This window comes from Lactuca virosa, chromosome 2 (genome assembly GCF_052849685.1).
Source record: "Lactuca virosa cultivar CGN04683 chromosome 2, Lactuca_virosa_CGN04683_v6, whole genome shotgun sequence".
In the NCBI taxonomy this organism is placed as follows: Eukaryota; Viridiplantae; Streptophyta; class Magnoliopsida; order Asterales; family Asteraceae; genus Lactuca; species Lactuca virosa.
This window is the reverse complement of record NC_136427.1, coordinates 125,141,798-125,153,927: the sequence shown is the minus strand read 5'-3', so window position 1 is coordinate 125,153,927 and position 12,130 is coordinate 125,141,798. Positions and strand designations below refer to the sequence as shown.

At 45.3% G+C, this 12,130-nt stretch overlaps 1 non-coding gene across 1 annotated transcript; it reads left to right on the top strand.

The window, feature by feature from the left end:
* The first annotated feature begins 686 nt into the window (after positions 1-686).
* On the top strand, positions 687-793 carry LOC145162068 (small nucleolar RNA R71). The gene has a single exon (XR_013738925.1). It is a non-coding gene; the product is annotated as a small nucleolar RNA R71 (small nucleolar RNA).
* Positions 794-12,130: the final 11,337 nt, after the last annotated feature.

Sequence of the window (12,130 nt, the reverse complement as noted above, 5' to 3'; positions counted from 1 at the left end):
TTTCTATGTTGAGAATTGATGCTTGCTGATTCCTAAGCAAAGCTTGTTGATCTTTCATCATAAGTTGGTGTTCTCTCAACTTATTTTGTTGATCTTTAAGTGTAGCATCGGTATCATTGTGTCGTTCCTTGGATGCGGTTACGAATCTTGTAAGCATGTCTTCCAAATCTGATTTCTTTTCATGTACCGGTTCCTCCTTTTGGTAAAAGCCTCTATCTTTTTGCTTATACTTTTCTTCCCTTGTCTTTTTGTACTCATCATATGGTAGCCATTCTTTCCTTAGTTTTCGTCAATTATCATCAAACCTATCACCACTTGAATAGCACACTTATACCTTCCGGTTCCCATTCTCATCAAGATCACAATCTTTTGTAAGGTGAGGCCCTCTACAGTTTTCACATCCTACCCTAATGGCATGGATGGATTGGTCCATCTTAGTCATTCTTCGGTCCATGCTTTCCAACTTTGCCATCATTGTTGCAATGTCATCGGTAATGAAATTCACCGCCCCTCGAGTCAAGTCATTCCTTGGGTTATGGTATTCTCTAGAGTGCTTAGAGAATTCTTCAATTAGTTCTTTGATCACCGGGGGTGCCTTCTTTGTGAGGGGTCCTTGCGAGTCAAGGAGCTGCCTAGTTGTTACATTGACTCCATCATAGAAAATGGAGACTTCTTGTTGGCTATTAAGATCATGATGTGGGAAATTCCTTAGTAGACTTTTGCATCTCTCCCATGCCTCATAAAGGGACTCTCCAGCTTGTTGTTCAATGTTGGCAATAGCTTTCTTCAACTTGGCTATTTTCGAAGGTGGGCAAAACTGGTCAATAAATTCTTCTTTCATCTTAGCCCATGTAGTGATGGATCCGGGAGGGAGTGACTTGAGCCAATCCTTTGCAGCACCTTTGAATGTAACTGGAAGCATACGAAGCAGCTGGGTTTCGCGAGGCACATTTGGAACATTAAAATAATCAGCTACATCATTGACTTCATCCAAGTGTTTATAGGCATCTTCGTGGTCTTTTCCGTAGAAGGGAATTTCCTTGAGTTGAGCAAGTATGTGGCCCTTTAGTTCGAAAGTGGCGGTAGCGGGAATTACGGGTTGCACAAGTCTCGGGCCGGTATCGGCACGTATTCTCTTCTTCCATTCTCCCATGGGAACTTCATCAATGTTGGCCATGGGATTAGCTAGTTCGCCTTCAAAGTCGCTTTCTTCTTCGTATTTGGTTTCGTAGTCATATTCGAACTTGACTTCTTTTGGATTATCTTCAATATTCTCTAACTTGCTTTCTTCGCTCTTTCGACTGCTGGTCTCTCCTGGTTTCTTGTTCTTTTTCTTCCCAAAAACCGTTTTCAAGCTCACCAAAGGTGACTTTTTAGGTGTATTAGAGCTTTCAACCTCTTTGCCTTTGTTTTTCCTCAAAACGGATTCTGGGTCTTCAAGTGGAGGAACCAGGGGTGTGTTGGATCCTCTGGTCATGTACTACCTGCAAACAAAACAAGAAAAACGCGTAAAACGAACAAAAACAAAATAAAATACGAAACTGTGTAGCAGCGACGGACTCGCCGAGTCGCTTCGATTGCACTCGGCGAGTTCAACGCAGAAACAGAAAAATTACTTACTAACTTCTAAAAACAAAATACTATTAAAACTTATCCTAATTACTAAATTACCTAAGAAATAACTTTGTGCAAGATAAATCTCACACAAAGGATCGATAAAACTAGAAATTAGAATTTATTCTTCAACCGTTCCCCGGCAACGGCGCCAAAAACTTGATGTGTGTAAACTCAACTAGTTTTGAACCTACTTTTAATTATAAATTAACACACAAAAGGCAGTGGACCTATCAATTTTGGTATGGCTAAATAAGTAGGGTATCGAACTCAGGAAACGGAAAATTAAAACCGATAGCTAATATTATCTAAAAGACAAGTAATGTAAATAGGGTTTTCTCTAGTTTTACAAGACTAGAAACTTAAACTAAAGCTTAACTAATCAACTAATAGCTGAAAACACGTAAAGAAAACTAAATTCAATGATCAAAAGGGTTTCTGTTTAGGTTCAACTCCTTTACTCTTATGGTTAATTTTTATGTTAATGTAATAGATTAATTGTTATTGGTTACCGATTATGGTGATTAGATTCACATTCGTTATTACCAATCCTTAGGAAATAGATTAATTTAAGCAATGATCAAGTGATTAAACTAATAAACCTCCTAGTTCAATTATTCAGATTAAATAAGACTTGTAATTAGCTAATTGAATTGGTGATTCAACTAACCTCTTGTTGATGGTGTATCAATCAAGCTCACACATTAATTTACCCATTCTCTAGTTAATCCTAGTTTCATATTCATTATTCCTAAGAATATAGCAATGTGTTCACATAAATTTATATGAGATAAGCAATCAAGAGATGTTCATGCAACTTAATTACTTAGCAATTAACAGAAAATAATTATGGTTAATGCAGAGGGTCTTTAACAAGCTTAATTTAACAAAATCACCAATTAACAATTAATCAAAAGAATGTATCACATAGGAGCAAATTCGTCTTTCCTAAACAGAAACTAACTAACTTAGTTCATGATTTCAGTGTATGAAAACCTAAAAATGAATCTAAATAAACCAAACATCATTCTATTCAAAGGTAAAGTAGAAAATTTACTAGATTGCCTTATTCTTTTGAGATTAGGGTTCTTCACACGTTCTTCTGATCTCCAGCAAGTTCCTTAGTCGCCAAGTAAGTTCTCCAAAAGCCAGAGAGGACCTCCATTCGGATTTGTGGCTTCTATTTATAGATATCTCGAAACAGGGGCTACTCGTCGAGTAGCCCACCGACTCGTCGAGTCCCTTTGTTGAATCCGTATGCGGCAAGGACTTCTCGTATTTCTTTGCAAACCTTCGTATGGACTCGTCGAGTAGTCGTCCCTACTCGCCGAGTAGCTTTAGAATTCAGCATTTTCCTTCTTTCTTCCATTCCCGAGCTTTCGATCGTGACTCCTGCTTCCTTTTGCTTCCGAGCTTCCCTTCTGGACTGAAAATACAATTTGAACATTATTAAGTACCTTTTGTCCATAAAACGTAAATAATTAGCTAATAAATTATATAAATCTATACTAAAAATATAGCTAAGTATGCAAATATCACTTCTTCTCAAGCTTCACAATCCACCAAATGCACCAAAATGGCCTTAGAACATACAAAAATGGCTAGGGTTTCGACATACAGCTCTCTGGGAGTGATAGGGACGATGGAGGCTAAGATAAAGTGTTTAAATAGGGTGCAAACCCTAGATATTAGGGTTTTGTCCAGACAGCTCCTACTCGTCGAGTCGGTCTTCCGACTCGTCGAGTAGGTCACCTAAACCCCCGTTCCAACATTCGAGTCTACTAGACGAGTTGGGCCTCAAACTCGCCGAGTCCCAGGGTAAATTGTAACAATTTGATGAAATTAAATACGTACCAGGAATCGGGTGCTACAAATCTCCCCCACTTATTTTAGACTTCGTCCTCGAAGTCTGCTGTTGATTCTGGAAAAAGCTCGGGGTAGTGCTCCCTCATCTCATCCTCCGGCTCCCATGTCCATTCCGATCCCTTGCGGTGCTGACATTGCACCTTCACCAGCTCCACTCTCTTGTTCCTCAGGTCCTTCGACTTCCTGTCGAGGATCGCTACTGGCCGCTCGATGTAATTCAGGCTGTCATCCACCTGAATATCCTCCAAGGGTACAATTGTCAAGTCATCCACCAGGCACTTCCGTAACTGGGAGACGTGAAACGTACTGTGAATCTGACTGAGTTCGGCTGGCAGGTCCAGCCTATATGCCACCTTGCCCACCCGGGCTACAACTTGGAAAGGCCCAATGTATCTGGGGCCCAACTTGCCCCGCTTCCTGAATCGGATGACGCCTTTCCAAGGCGACACCTTCAGAAGGACCATATCCCCGACCTGGAACTCCAGGTCCGATCGGCGCTTGTCTGCGTAACTTTTCTGTCGACTCTGAGCAGTCTGAAGTTTGCTCCTAACCTGTTGAATTCTCTCTGTCGTCTTGAGCACCACTTCGGTGCTCCCCATGACCCTCTGTCCGACTTCGTCCCAACATATCGGGGTCCTACACGTCCTCCCGTACAACATCTCGAAGGGAGGACGATCGATACTCGCGTGATAGTTGTTGTTGTAGGAGAACTCAGCTAATGGAAGGTAGGTATCCCAGCTACCACCGAACTCTAGAACGCAGGCCCGCAGCATATCCTCCAAAGTCTGGATGGTCCGGTCACTCTGACCATCCGTCTGCGGGTGGAACGTTGTGCTGAATGCAGACGAGTACCCAACTCGTCGTGAAACTTCTTCCAGAATCTGGAAGTAACCGCACGTCTCGGTCCAAAATCACAGGGACTGGCACTCCGTGTCGAGCCACAACCTCTCGGATGTAGATATCAGCCAACTTCTCGGCCGAGATGCTCTCCTGGATCGGTATGAAATGGGCACTCTTGGTCAACTGATCCACGATGACCCAAATCGAATCCACTCCCCGTGCAGTCCTGGGAAGTTTGGTGATGAAATCCATAGTAATATCTTCCCATTTCCACATGGGAACGTCTAGTGGCTGCATCTTGCCGTGTGGCCTCTGGTGCTCGGCCTTGACCTTCCTGCAGGTCAAGCATCGCTCTACGTACCAGGTGACGTCCCGCTTCATGCAGGGCCACCAGTAATCGGGTCGAAGATCCTTGTACATCTTCGTCGCCCCGGGATGAATCGAGAATCGGGATTTGTGCGCTTCCTCCATAAGAACGTGGCGCACACCCCCATGATAGGGAACCCACACCCTGCGGTGTAGCGTCAATAATCCACGGCTATCATAGTCGAAGGAGGTAATCTGTCCCACAATACGCTCGCTCTTCCGATGCTCCTCCTTCATAGCCTCCTGCTGGGCCTCTCGGATTTGCTCCAAAAGAGGATTCACCACCGTCATCCTCATGCAGATGCCTCTGATCGGCGCTGCCTTGCGGCTAAGCGCATCGGCCACGACATTGGCCTTCCCTGGGTGGTAAAGGATCTCGCAATCGTAATCCTTCACCACATCTGACCATCGACGCTGCCTCATATTCAGATTCGGCTGATCCATAAGATACCTCAAACTCGTGTGGTCCGTGTAGATGGTACAATGGACCCCATAGAGGTAGTGTCGCAAAATCTTGAGGGCGAAGACGACTGCCCCCAACTCCAAATCATACGTCGGGTAGTTCGCTTCGTGAGGCTTCAGCTGCCTCGAAGCGTAAGCGATAACGTGCCCTCTCTGCATCAATACCGCGCCCAAACCCGAGATGGACGCATCACAATATACTACAAAATCCTCCATGCCCTTCGGTAGGGCTAAGATTGGCGCCTCGCACAATCTCTATCTCAACGTCTCAAATGTGGCCTGCTGCTCAGGCCTCCAACGAAAGACCACGACTTTCCTTGTCAACCGGGTCAGGGCACAACTATCTTGGAGAAGTCCTGAATGAATCTCCAATAATAGCCTGCCAGTCCCAGAAAGCTCCGAATCTCAGATGGAGACCTCGGAACCTCCCATCTCATCACGGCCTCCACCTTGGCCGGGTCGACCGAAATCCCGTTCTGGTTGACAAGGTGCCCAAGAAACTGCACCTCGCGCAACCAGAACTCACACTTGGAGAACTTAGCATACAAGCTCTCCCTCCTCAAAGTATCTAGAACCTCTCGCAAGTGCTCCTCATGCTGCTCTCACGTCTTGGAATAAACCAAGATGTCGTCGATAAAAACTATCACTGACCGATCCAACATCGGTATGCACACGCGGTTCATGAGATCCATGAACGCGGCAGGAGCATTGGTGAGCCCGAAGGGCATCACCACAAACTCATAGTGACCATAACACGTTCAAAAGGCAGTCTTCTGCACATCCTCCTCTCTAACCCTCATCTGATGATAGCCTGAACGCAAATCAATCTTGGAGAACCAAGATGCTCCCTGTAGCTGGTCAAAGAGGTCATCAATCCTCGGGACTGGGTAATGGTTCTTTACCATTACCTTATTCAGCTCCCGGTAATCTATACACATCCGATGTGACTCGTCCTTCTTCTTCACAAACAGAATCGGGGCTCCCCAGGGTGAACTGCTCGGTCTAATGAATCCCTTGTCTAACAGCTCCTGCAGCTGTGTTGACAACTCCTACATCTCAGGAGGAGCCAACTGATATGGTGCCTTGGCTATCGGAGCCGCACCAGGAACTAGGTCGATCCTGAACTCTATCTGCCTCTCCGGAGGTATCCCAGGCAACTCCTTGGGGAATACATCCACAAACTCTCGTACCACTGGCACATCGCCCACCGTCGCCTTACCTGCCTCCCGGGTGTCCATAACATAGGTGACATATCCTGCGCAACCCTGATGAAGGTAGCGTCTAGCCCTCGCTGTTGAACATAACGCTGGCCCTCGCTGTGGCCTCTCGCCCTGAATCACCAACTCTCCCCCACTTGGGGTCCTGATCCGCACCAACTGCTGCGCGCAGTCGATCACCACCCCATTGGGGCTCAACCAATCCATGCCTATAATCACCTTTTTCCCACGCAACGGAATGGGAACCAAGTCTACCAAATAACGCTCCTCGAATAACCTCAGAACATAGTCCTTGAAAACCTCTGACGCTCGCACTGATCGATCATCACCAATCTCGACCTCTAGAGGGCAATCCAACATGCCCGGGGACTCAGAAAACTTCTTGCTAAGCGCAAGAGAGACAAATGATCGGGTAGCACCCGAATCAAACAACACCTGAACTGGGATACCGTTCACATGGAACGATCCTAAACAGATCATATATATAACATATCAAAATCATAGCAACATAAAATAAGAACATAAGGAAGAAATCATACCCGTCACCACATCAGGCGCGTCGCGTGCCTCCTCGGCTGTCAACTGAAATGTTCGGCTCCGCACCACTGGAGCCTCTGCCTTGACCTTCCGGCCATCCGCAACTCGTGCTGTCGCTGGAGTCGTGCAGTTGGCCTTTTTTTGGCCCCTCTGATTGCAATGAAAGCAAATCAGGTCTGATGTCTGAACTGTGGGGGCAGGGGCAGTACAATCCCTGCCAAAGTGCCCCGTCTTGCCGCACTTGTAGCAGCCTGACGATCCTGCTCTACAAGCTCCCTCATGCGGCCTGCCACATTTCCTGCAGCGGCTCTGGCCCGGCTGGCCCTTCGACCTAATGTCGGATCCCTTGGGCTTCTTCCCCGAAGCCCCAGTAACATGTCCCTCTTCCGCCTTCCTCTTCCTGATGTGCTCCAAGTCTATCTCTCTCTCTCTCCCTTGCCCTGGCAATCATGGAATCCAGGGTCGGACATGCTGAGAAGCTGACATGCTCCCGAATATCAGCTCTCAACATGTCGTAATAGCGGGTCCTCCGCATATCCTCATCTCCTACATATTGGGGAACCAACAATGCCCTTTCCCGGAACTTGGCAGTAATCTCCGCCACCGTCTCTGTCGTCTGCCTCATATCAAGGAAATCCCTGGCCAACTGCTGAAGTTCCACAGCTGGCGCAAACTCAGCCCTGAACTTGGTCACAAAGTCTGACCAAGTCATAGCCTCGATGGCTGGGGCTCTCAACGAGTCACCAACTGACTCCCACCAATCTCTAGCTCTATCCCTCAAACATCTCGCAGCAAAGCGGACCTTCGACCCTTCCGGGCAGATGCTCGTCAACTGCGCAGACTCGATGTCTGCGATCCATCTCCTGGGAGCAATGGGGTCCTTCACCCCATGAAAATCCGGCGCACCACTCCCTCTAAAGTCCTTGAAGGACAGTGTGCGCGTACCCGACTGGCTAAACGCCGAGTTCCTCCTGAACGCCTGGAGGCGATCCTCCATCAACTCGATAATCCCCTCCTTGATCGACCCGAAGATGATAGGGGTCGACTCAAGGATACCTCTAGTGATCTCAGACGTGATGAACTTGCGTAACCCGTCATCAACCTACTCGGATCCTACGCCCGAGCCTGACCCTGATCCTGACCCAGATCATGCTCCATGTCGTGTAATCGCCATACTGAAAATAAACACATAAATGTCAGGATCATACATACCCTCGAAAGGTCTCACACACTCTACAAGTTTCCCGGTTCTGTCTCAACCTTCCTTGATTCGAGTACGGATCCTCTGCTTCCAGTAGTATGGGCCCATACTACCTTCCACATCTATCTGTACTTTCCTCAAGAACTGCCTTGACTTCACCAAGTCCCTTTATACTAATACAACTTCCCAACTAAGCTCATCCTAGGCTTTCCTAGGGCACTCTCCGACCTACTCTCCGCCGTCAGCTGCACTAGGAGTCCCTACCACCTCTCCCTAACTAGCTTGCGAATACTGTTACATATCCGCTCACTGGTTAGTTAAAGTTAGCCAGAACCCCTATATCACAAAGCAAGCAGCATTCGTGCATCGAGTAACCACAGCAAGCATAACCTAATCAGGATACCCTGCTGCTGACTAAACAGTCCTAGCATACAGCTCATACAACAGGCATTGCAAGGCATCCTTCCTAGATCCTTAACCCTATTCTAGCATGCGGTTCTCAGAATCATACATCAGGCATACAAGGCATCCTCCTAGATCCTTAGCCCTAATCTAGCATGCAGTTCTCAGAATCGTAAATCATATAGCATAACATAACAAGTATGGGTATCTTGGGGAAAAACTTACTTGAGCTCGGCCGGTCGCACGCATCACACACCTTGTTCTTTCTCAAGATCTTTTAACTTAAATCTTAGAAAACCGTTTTCTTTGTGAAAAATCTTTTAATCCCTCGGTTTGAATCCAGACATCCCCTGAGGGTGTGTCCGAATCCCTCAAACCAAGGCTCTGATACCAACTTGTAACGTCCCAATTTTCAAGTTCAAAAATTTCATTTTTAAATTAAGTATCTCATGAAATAGTATACCAAAACATTGTCAAGTTACATCAACTTATAAGAACCATAACGTCACGTTTTAAATCACAATATCAAGAGTTATAAAAAACAGAGTATTATCCCAGAAACTCCATGCGGAAATCATGTGTGTGTGATACGCTGCTACATCGCCGGCTCCTTCCCCTTGGACGAAGAGGTACCTGAAACCAAAACTGAAACTGTAAGCACAAAGCTTAGTGAGTTCCCCCATCATACCACATACCAAAACCACATACATATTGTCGGGTAATTCTGGGGTGCCCGACCTACCCATGTCAAGCCATTCTAGGGTGCTGACCTACGCATGTCAAGCCATTATGGGGTGCTGACCTACCCATGTCAGGCTACTATGGGGTGCCGACCTACCCTCCGGTCTATCTCAACCGAATACGGGAACTATTTCACCCCCTACCGCTAACATATAATATCATATCGTAATCATGGTGTCAAACATATCTGGGGTGTCCGACCCACCCATTGGTCCTAGCGACCGAATCGGGGACTAGTCCCCTCCTAATGATACTATCTCACATAACATAGCATACTAGCATACACATATAACAAGCACAAGCAACCCAGATGATTATCACAAAGACAATCATCACAACTAAACAATTACCAGTGGGCCGGCCTTGGTGCCTTAGACCCACTTCTACTGGAAGGTAACTCACCTCGATGTCGTGCAGTGTCTGAAATGTCCTAGGCGTGAAAGTCGACTCCCTTCGACTCCTCAATCCCTACACGACAACCCTTCTAAATCAGAAATTCGAACATGCAACCCAAACCAGGGTCAACTCAATTCAGTCAAATTCAACATTGGTCAAAGTCAACATCCAGTTGCCTGACTCGCCGAGTTGGTTAACCAACTCGTCGAGTCCATATTCCTCTAACTCGAACCAGTCCCCGTCTCAACGCGTTGAGTCTAGCAAGAACTCGACGAGTTCTTCTTCAATCATACCATCGGGGCCATCATCATCCGACTCGCCGAGTTCGACCTTGAACTCGTCGATTTCATCTCCCTCATAAGAATGTGTCCATTCTATGACTCGTCGAGTTGTATGAACAACTCGTCGAGTCCATCTTCAAAGATTGGGAGATTGCCTTGGACTCGCCGAGTCTGTTCATAGACTCGTCGAGTCCTATGATTGCCAGGTCTCTTTACGTGTCTAAACAACTAAGGGGCCTTCCATCCTAACAACTGGTCCATCCACAGAAGGGATTTGGTGGTCAATACACCCCGGCTCGCCGAGTCCCAAGAACGAATCGTTGAGTCCAACCTTGACCATTACTATACAGTCGATTTAAATGGGTCTTAACACCTCAAAACCATAGATCTGGCCTTCTAATGTCCATTTTACATGTAAAGCTCCAAACTTGGTGCACATGCATGGGGTCTTTGGCTCAAAAAGTCATAAAAGGTGTTCTACAAGATGCATGGGGCTCTCATGGCCTTAAAGTTGGCACCTTTATGCCATGAGACCCCTCCAATGACTCAGATCTGAAGTCAAGATTCCATGAACACCTCATAAATCCGAAAATGGCTTGGAAAGCCCTAAATGTACCCAAAGTCCAAGCTTCTAAGGATGAATAAACGCATCGAAGACCAAAATAGGGGCATTTTACCTTGATTGAGCTGGATATGGACCAAAACCTCTGGATATCCAAGCCTCAACCCGAACTCTCAAGCTTCTTCCTTCTTCTCAAGCTTCACAATCCACCAAATGCACCAAAATGGCATTAGAACACACAAAAACGGCTAGGGTTTCGATATACAGCTCTCTGGGAGTGATAGGGACTATGGAGGCTAAGATAAAGTGTTTAAATAGGGTGCAAACCCTAGATATTAGGGTTTTGTCCAGACAGCTCCTACTCGTCGAGTCGGTCTTCCGACTCGTCGAGTAGGTCACTTAAACCCCCGTTCCAACAGTCAAGTCTACTCGACGAGTTGGGCCTCCAACTCGCCGAGTCCCAGGGTAAATTGTAGCATTTTCATGAAATTAAATACGTACCAGCAATCGGGTGCTACAGCACCGGCGAACATAAAAAACCGAACCATATGTTTAACTCGGTTTAAAACTGACACCGAACCGATACAAACCGAAACCGCATTTGAAAACCGCAAAACCGAACCAGTTGGTATTAGAGCCTATATTGGGTGTTTATTATCTATCTTCATTAGATTATCGTTGTAAGAAACCTTGGTTTCTGTCATTTATGGAAAACTTAGAAGTATCATTTGTATACAATCGTTGCTCAAAATATTTTTCTAAAAAACAAATGGCAAATCCTAACTTACAATTGATTTATGTTGTAAACATCTCCAATAGCTTGGGTTGTTCGACTAGATCACCATTCTTATTATAGAAGAATAGGAGCAATAAAAAAGACCATAATGGGTAACTATCTCAAATGTAAGGAAGTGATGTATGGTGTTTTGTAATTAAAGGTCCCCATATAGTTGTTGGAGAAGTTGCATCTAATGTTGCCACAACCATTCTTGGTGGTGAAGCAACACCACAACATGCACCTCTAACTATAGATAACCTTTCAAAGCTTGAAAATGATGAAATAGATTTCACTGAACTTGTGTGTGGCATACCACCTGATCTGTTCGATCATATCAAACGCTATGAATCTGTAAATGATGTATTGGTAACTCTTCAAGCATTATTTAGGGGAACTGAAAAACATTAAAGATAAAATATCATAATATAAAAAAGAAGGATTGTCAAAATAAATGCGTAATTATCAAACTCAGGTTACATGATCATAAATGTCATAAAAGAACATAACTTAAAGCAATGAGAATGTGAATGTCGTTTGAAGTCATGTCGGTTTCTTTCCTCTGTTCACCCAGTAGGGTTCTAAAAAAAGTTAATAAACAATAGGTAATCATAAAGCTTTGTGAGCATGCACATTACTCACTAATTATATTAATCATATGCCTACACATAACACATACATTCGCATAACATTCATATAACACATAAGTTCCTAACACATATTGTTGGTACCAACACTATATAGTAGACTGATTTTCATGAGGGGTTGTTTTAGGTATTACAACTCTGAGAAATGGTTACTTCCCCTGAGAGGATTATTGTGAAAATTTGGCTCAACCCATATCCCCCCCTAAGGGGGGGGGGGGGTACT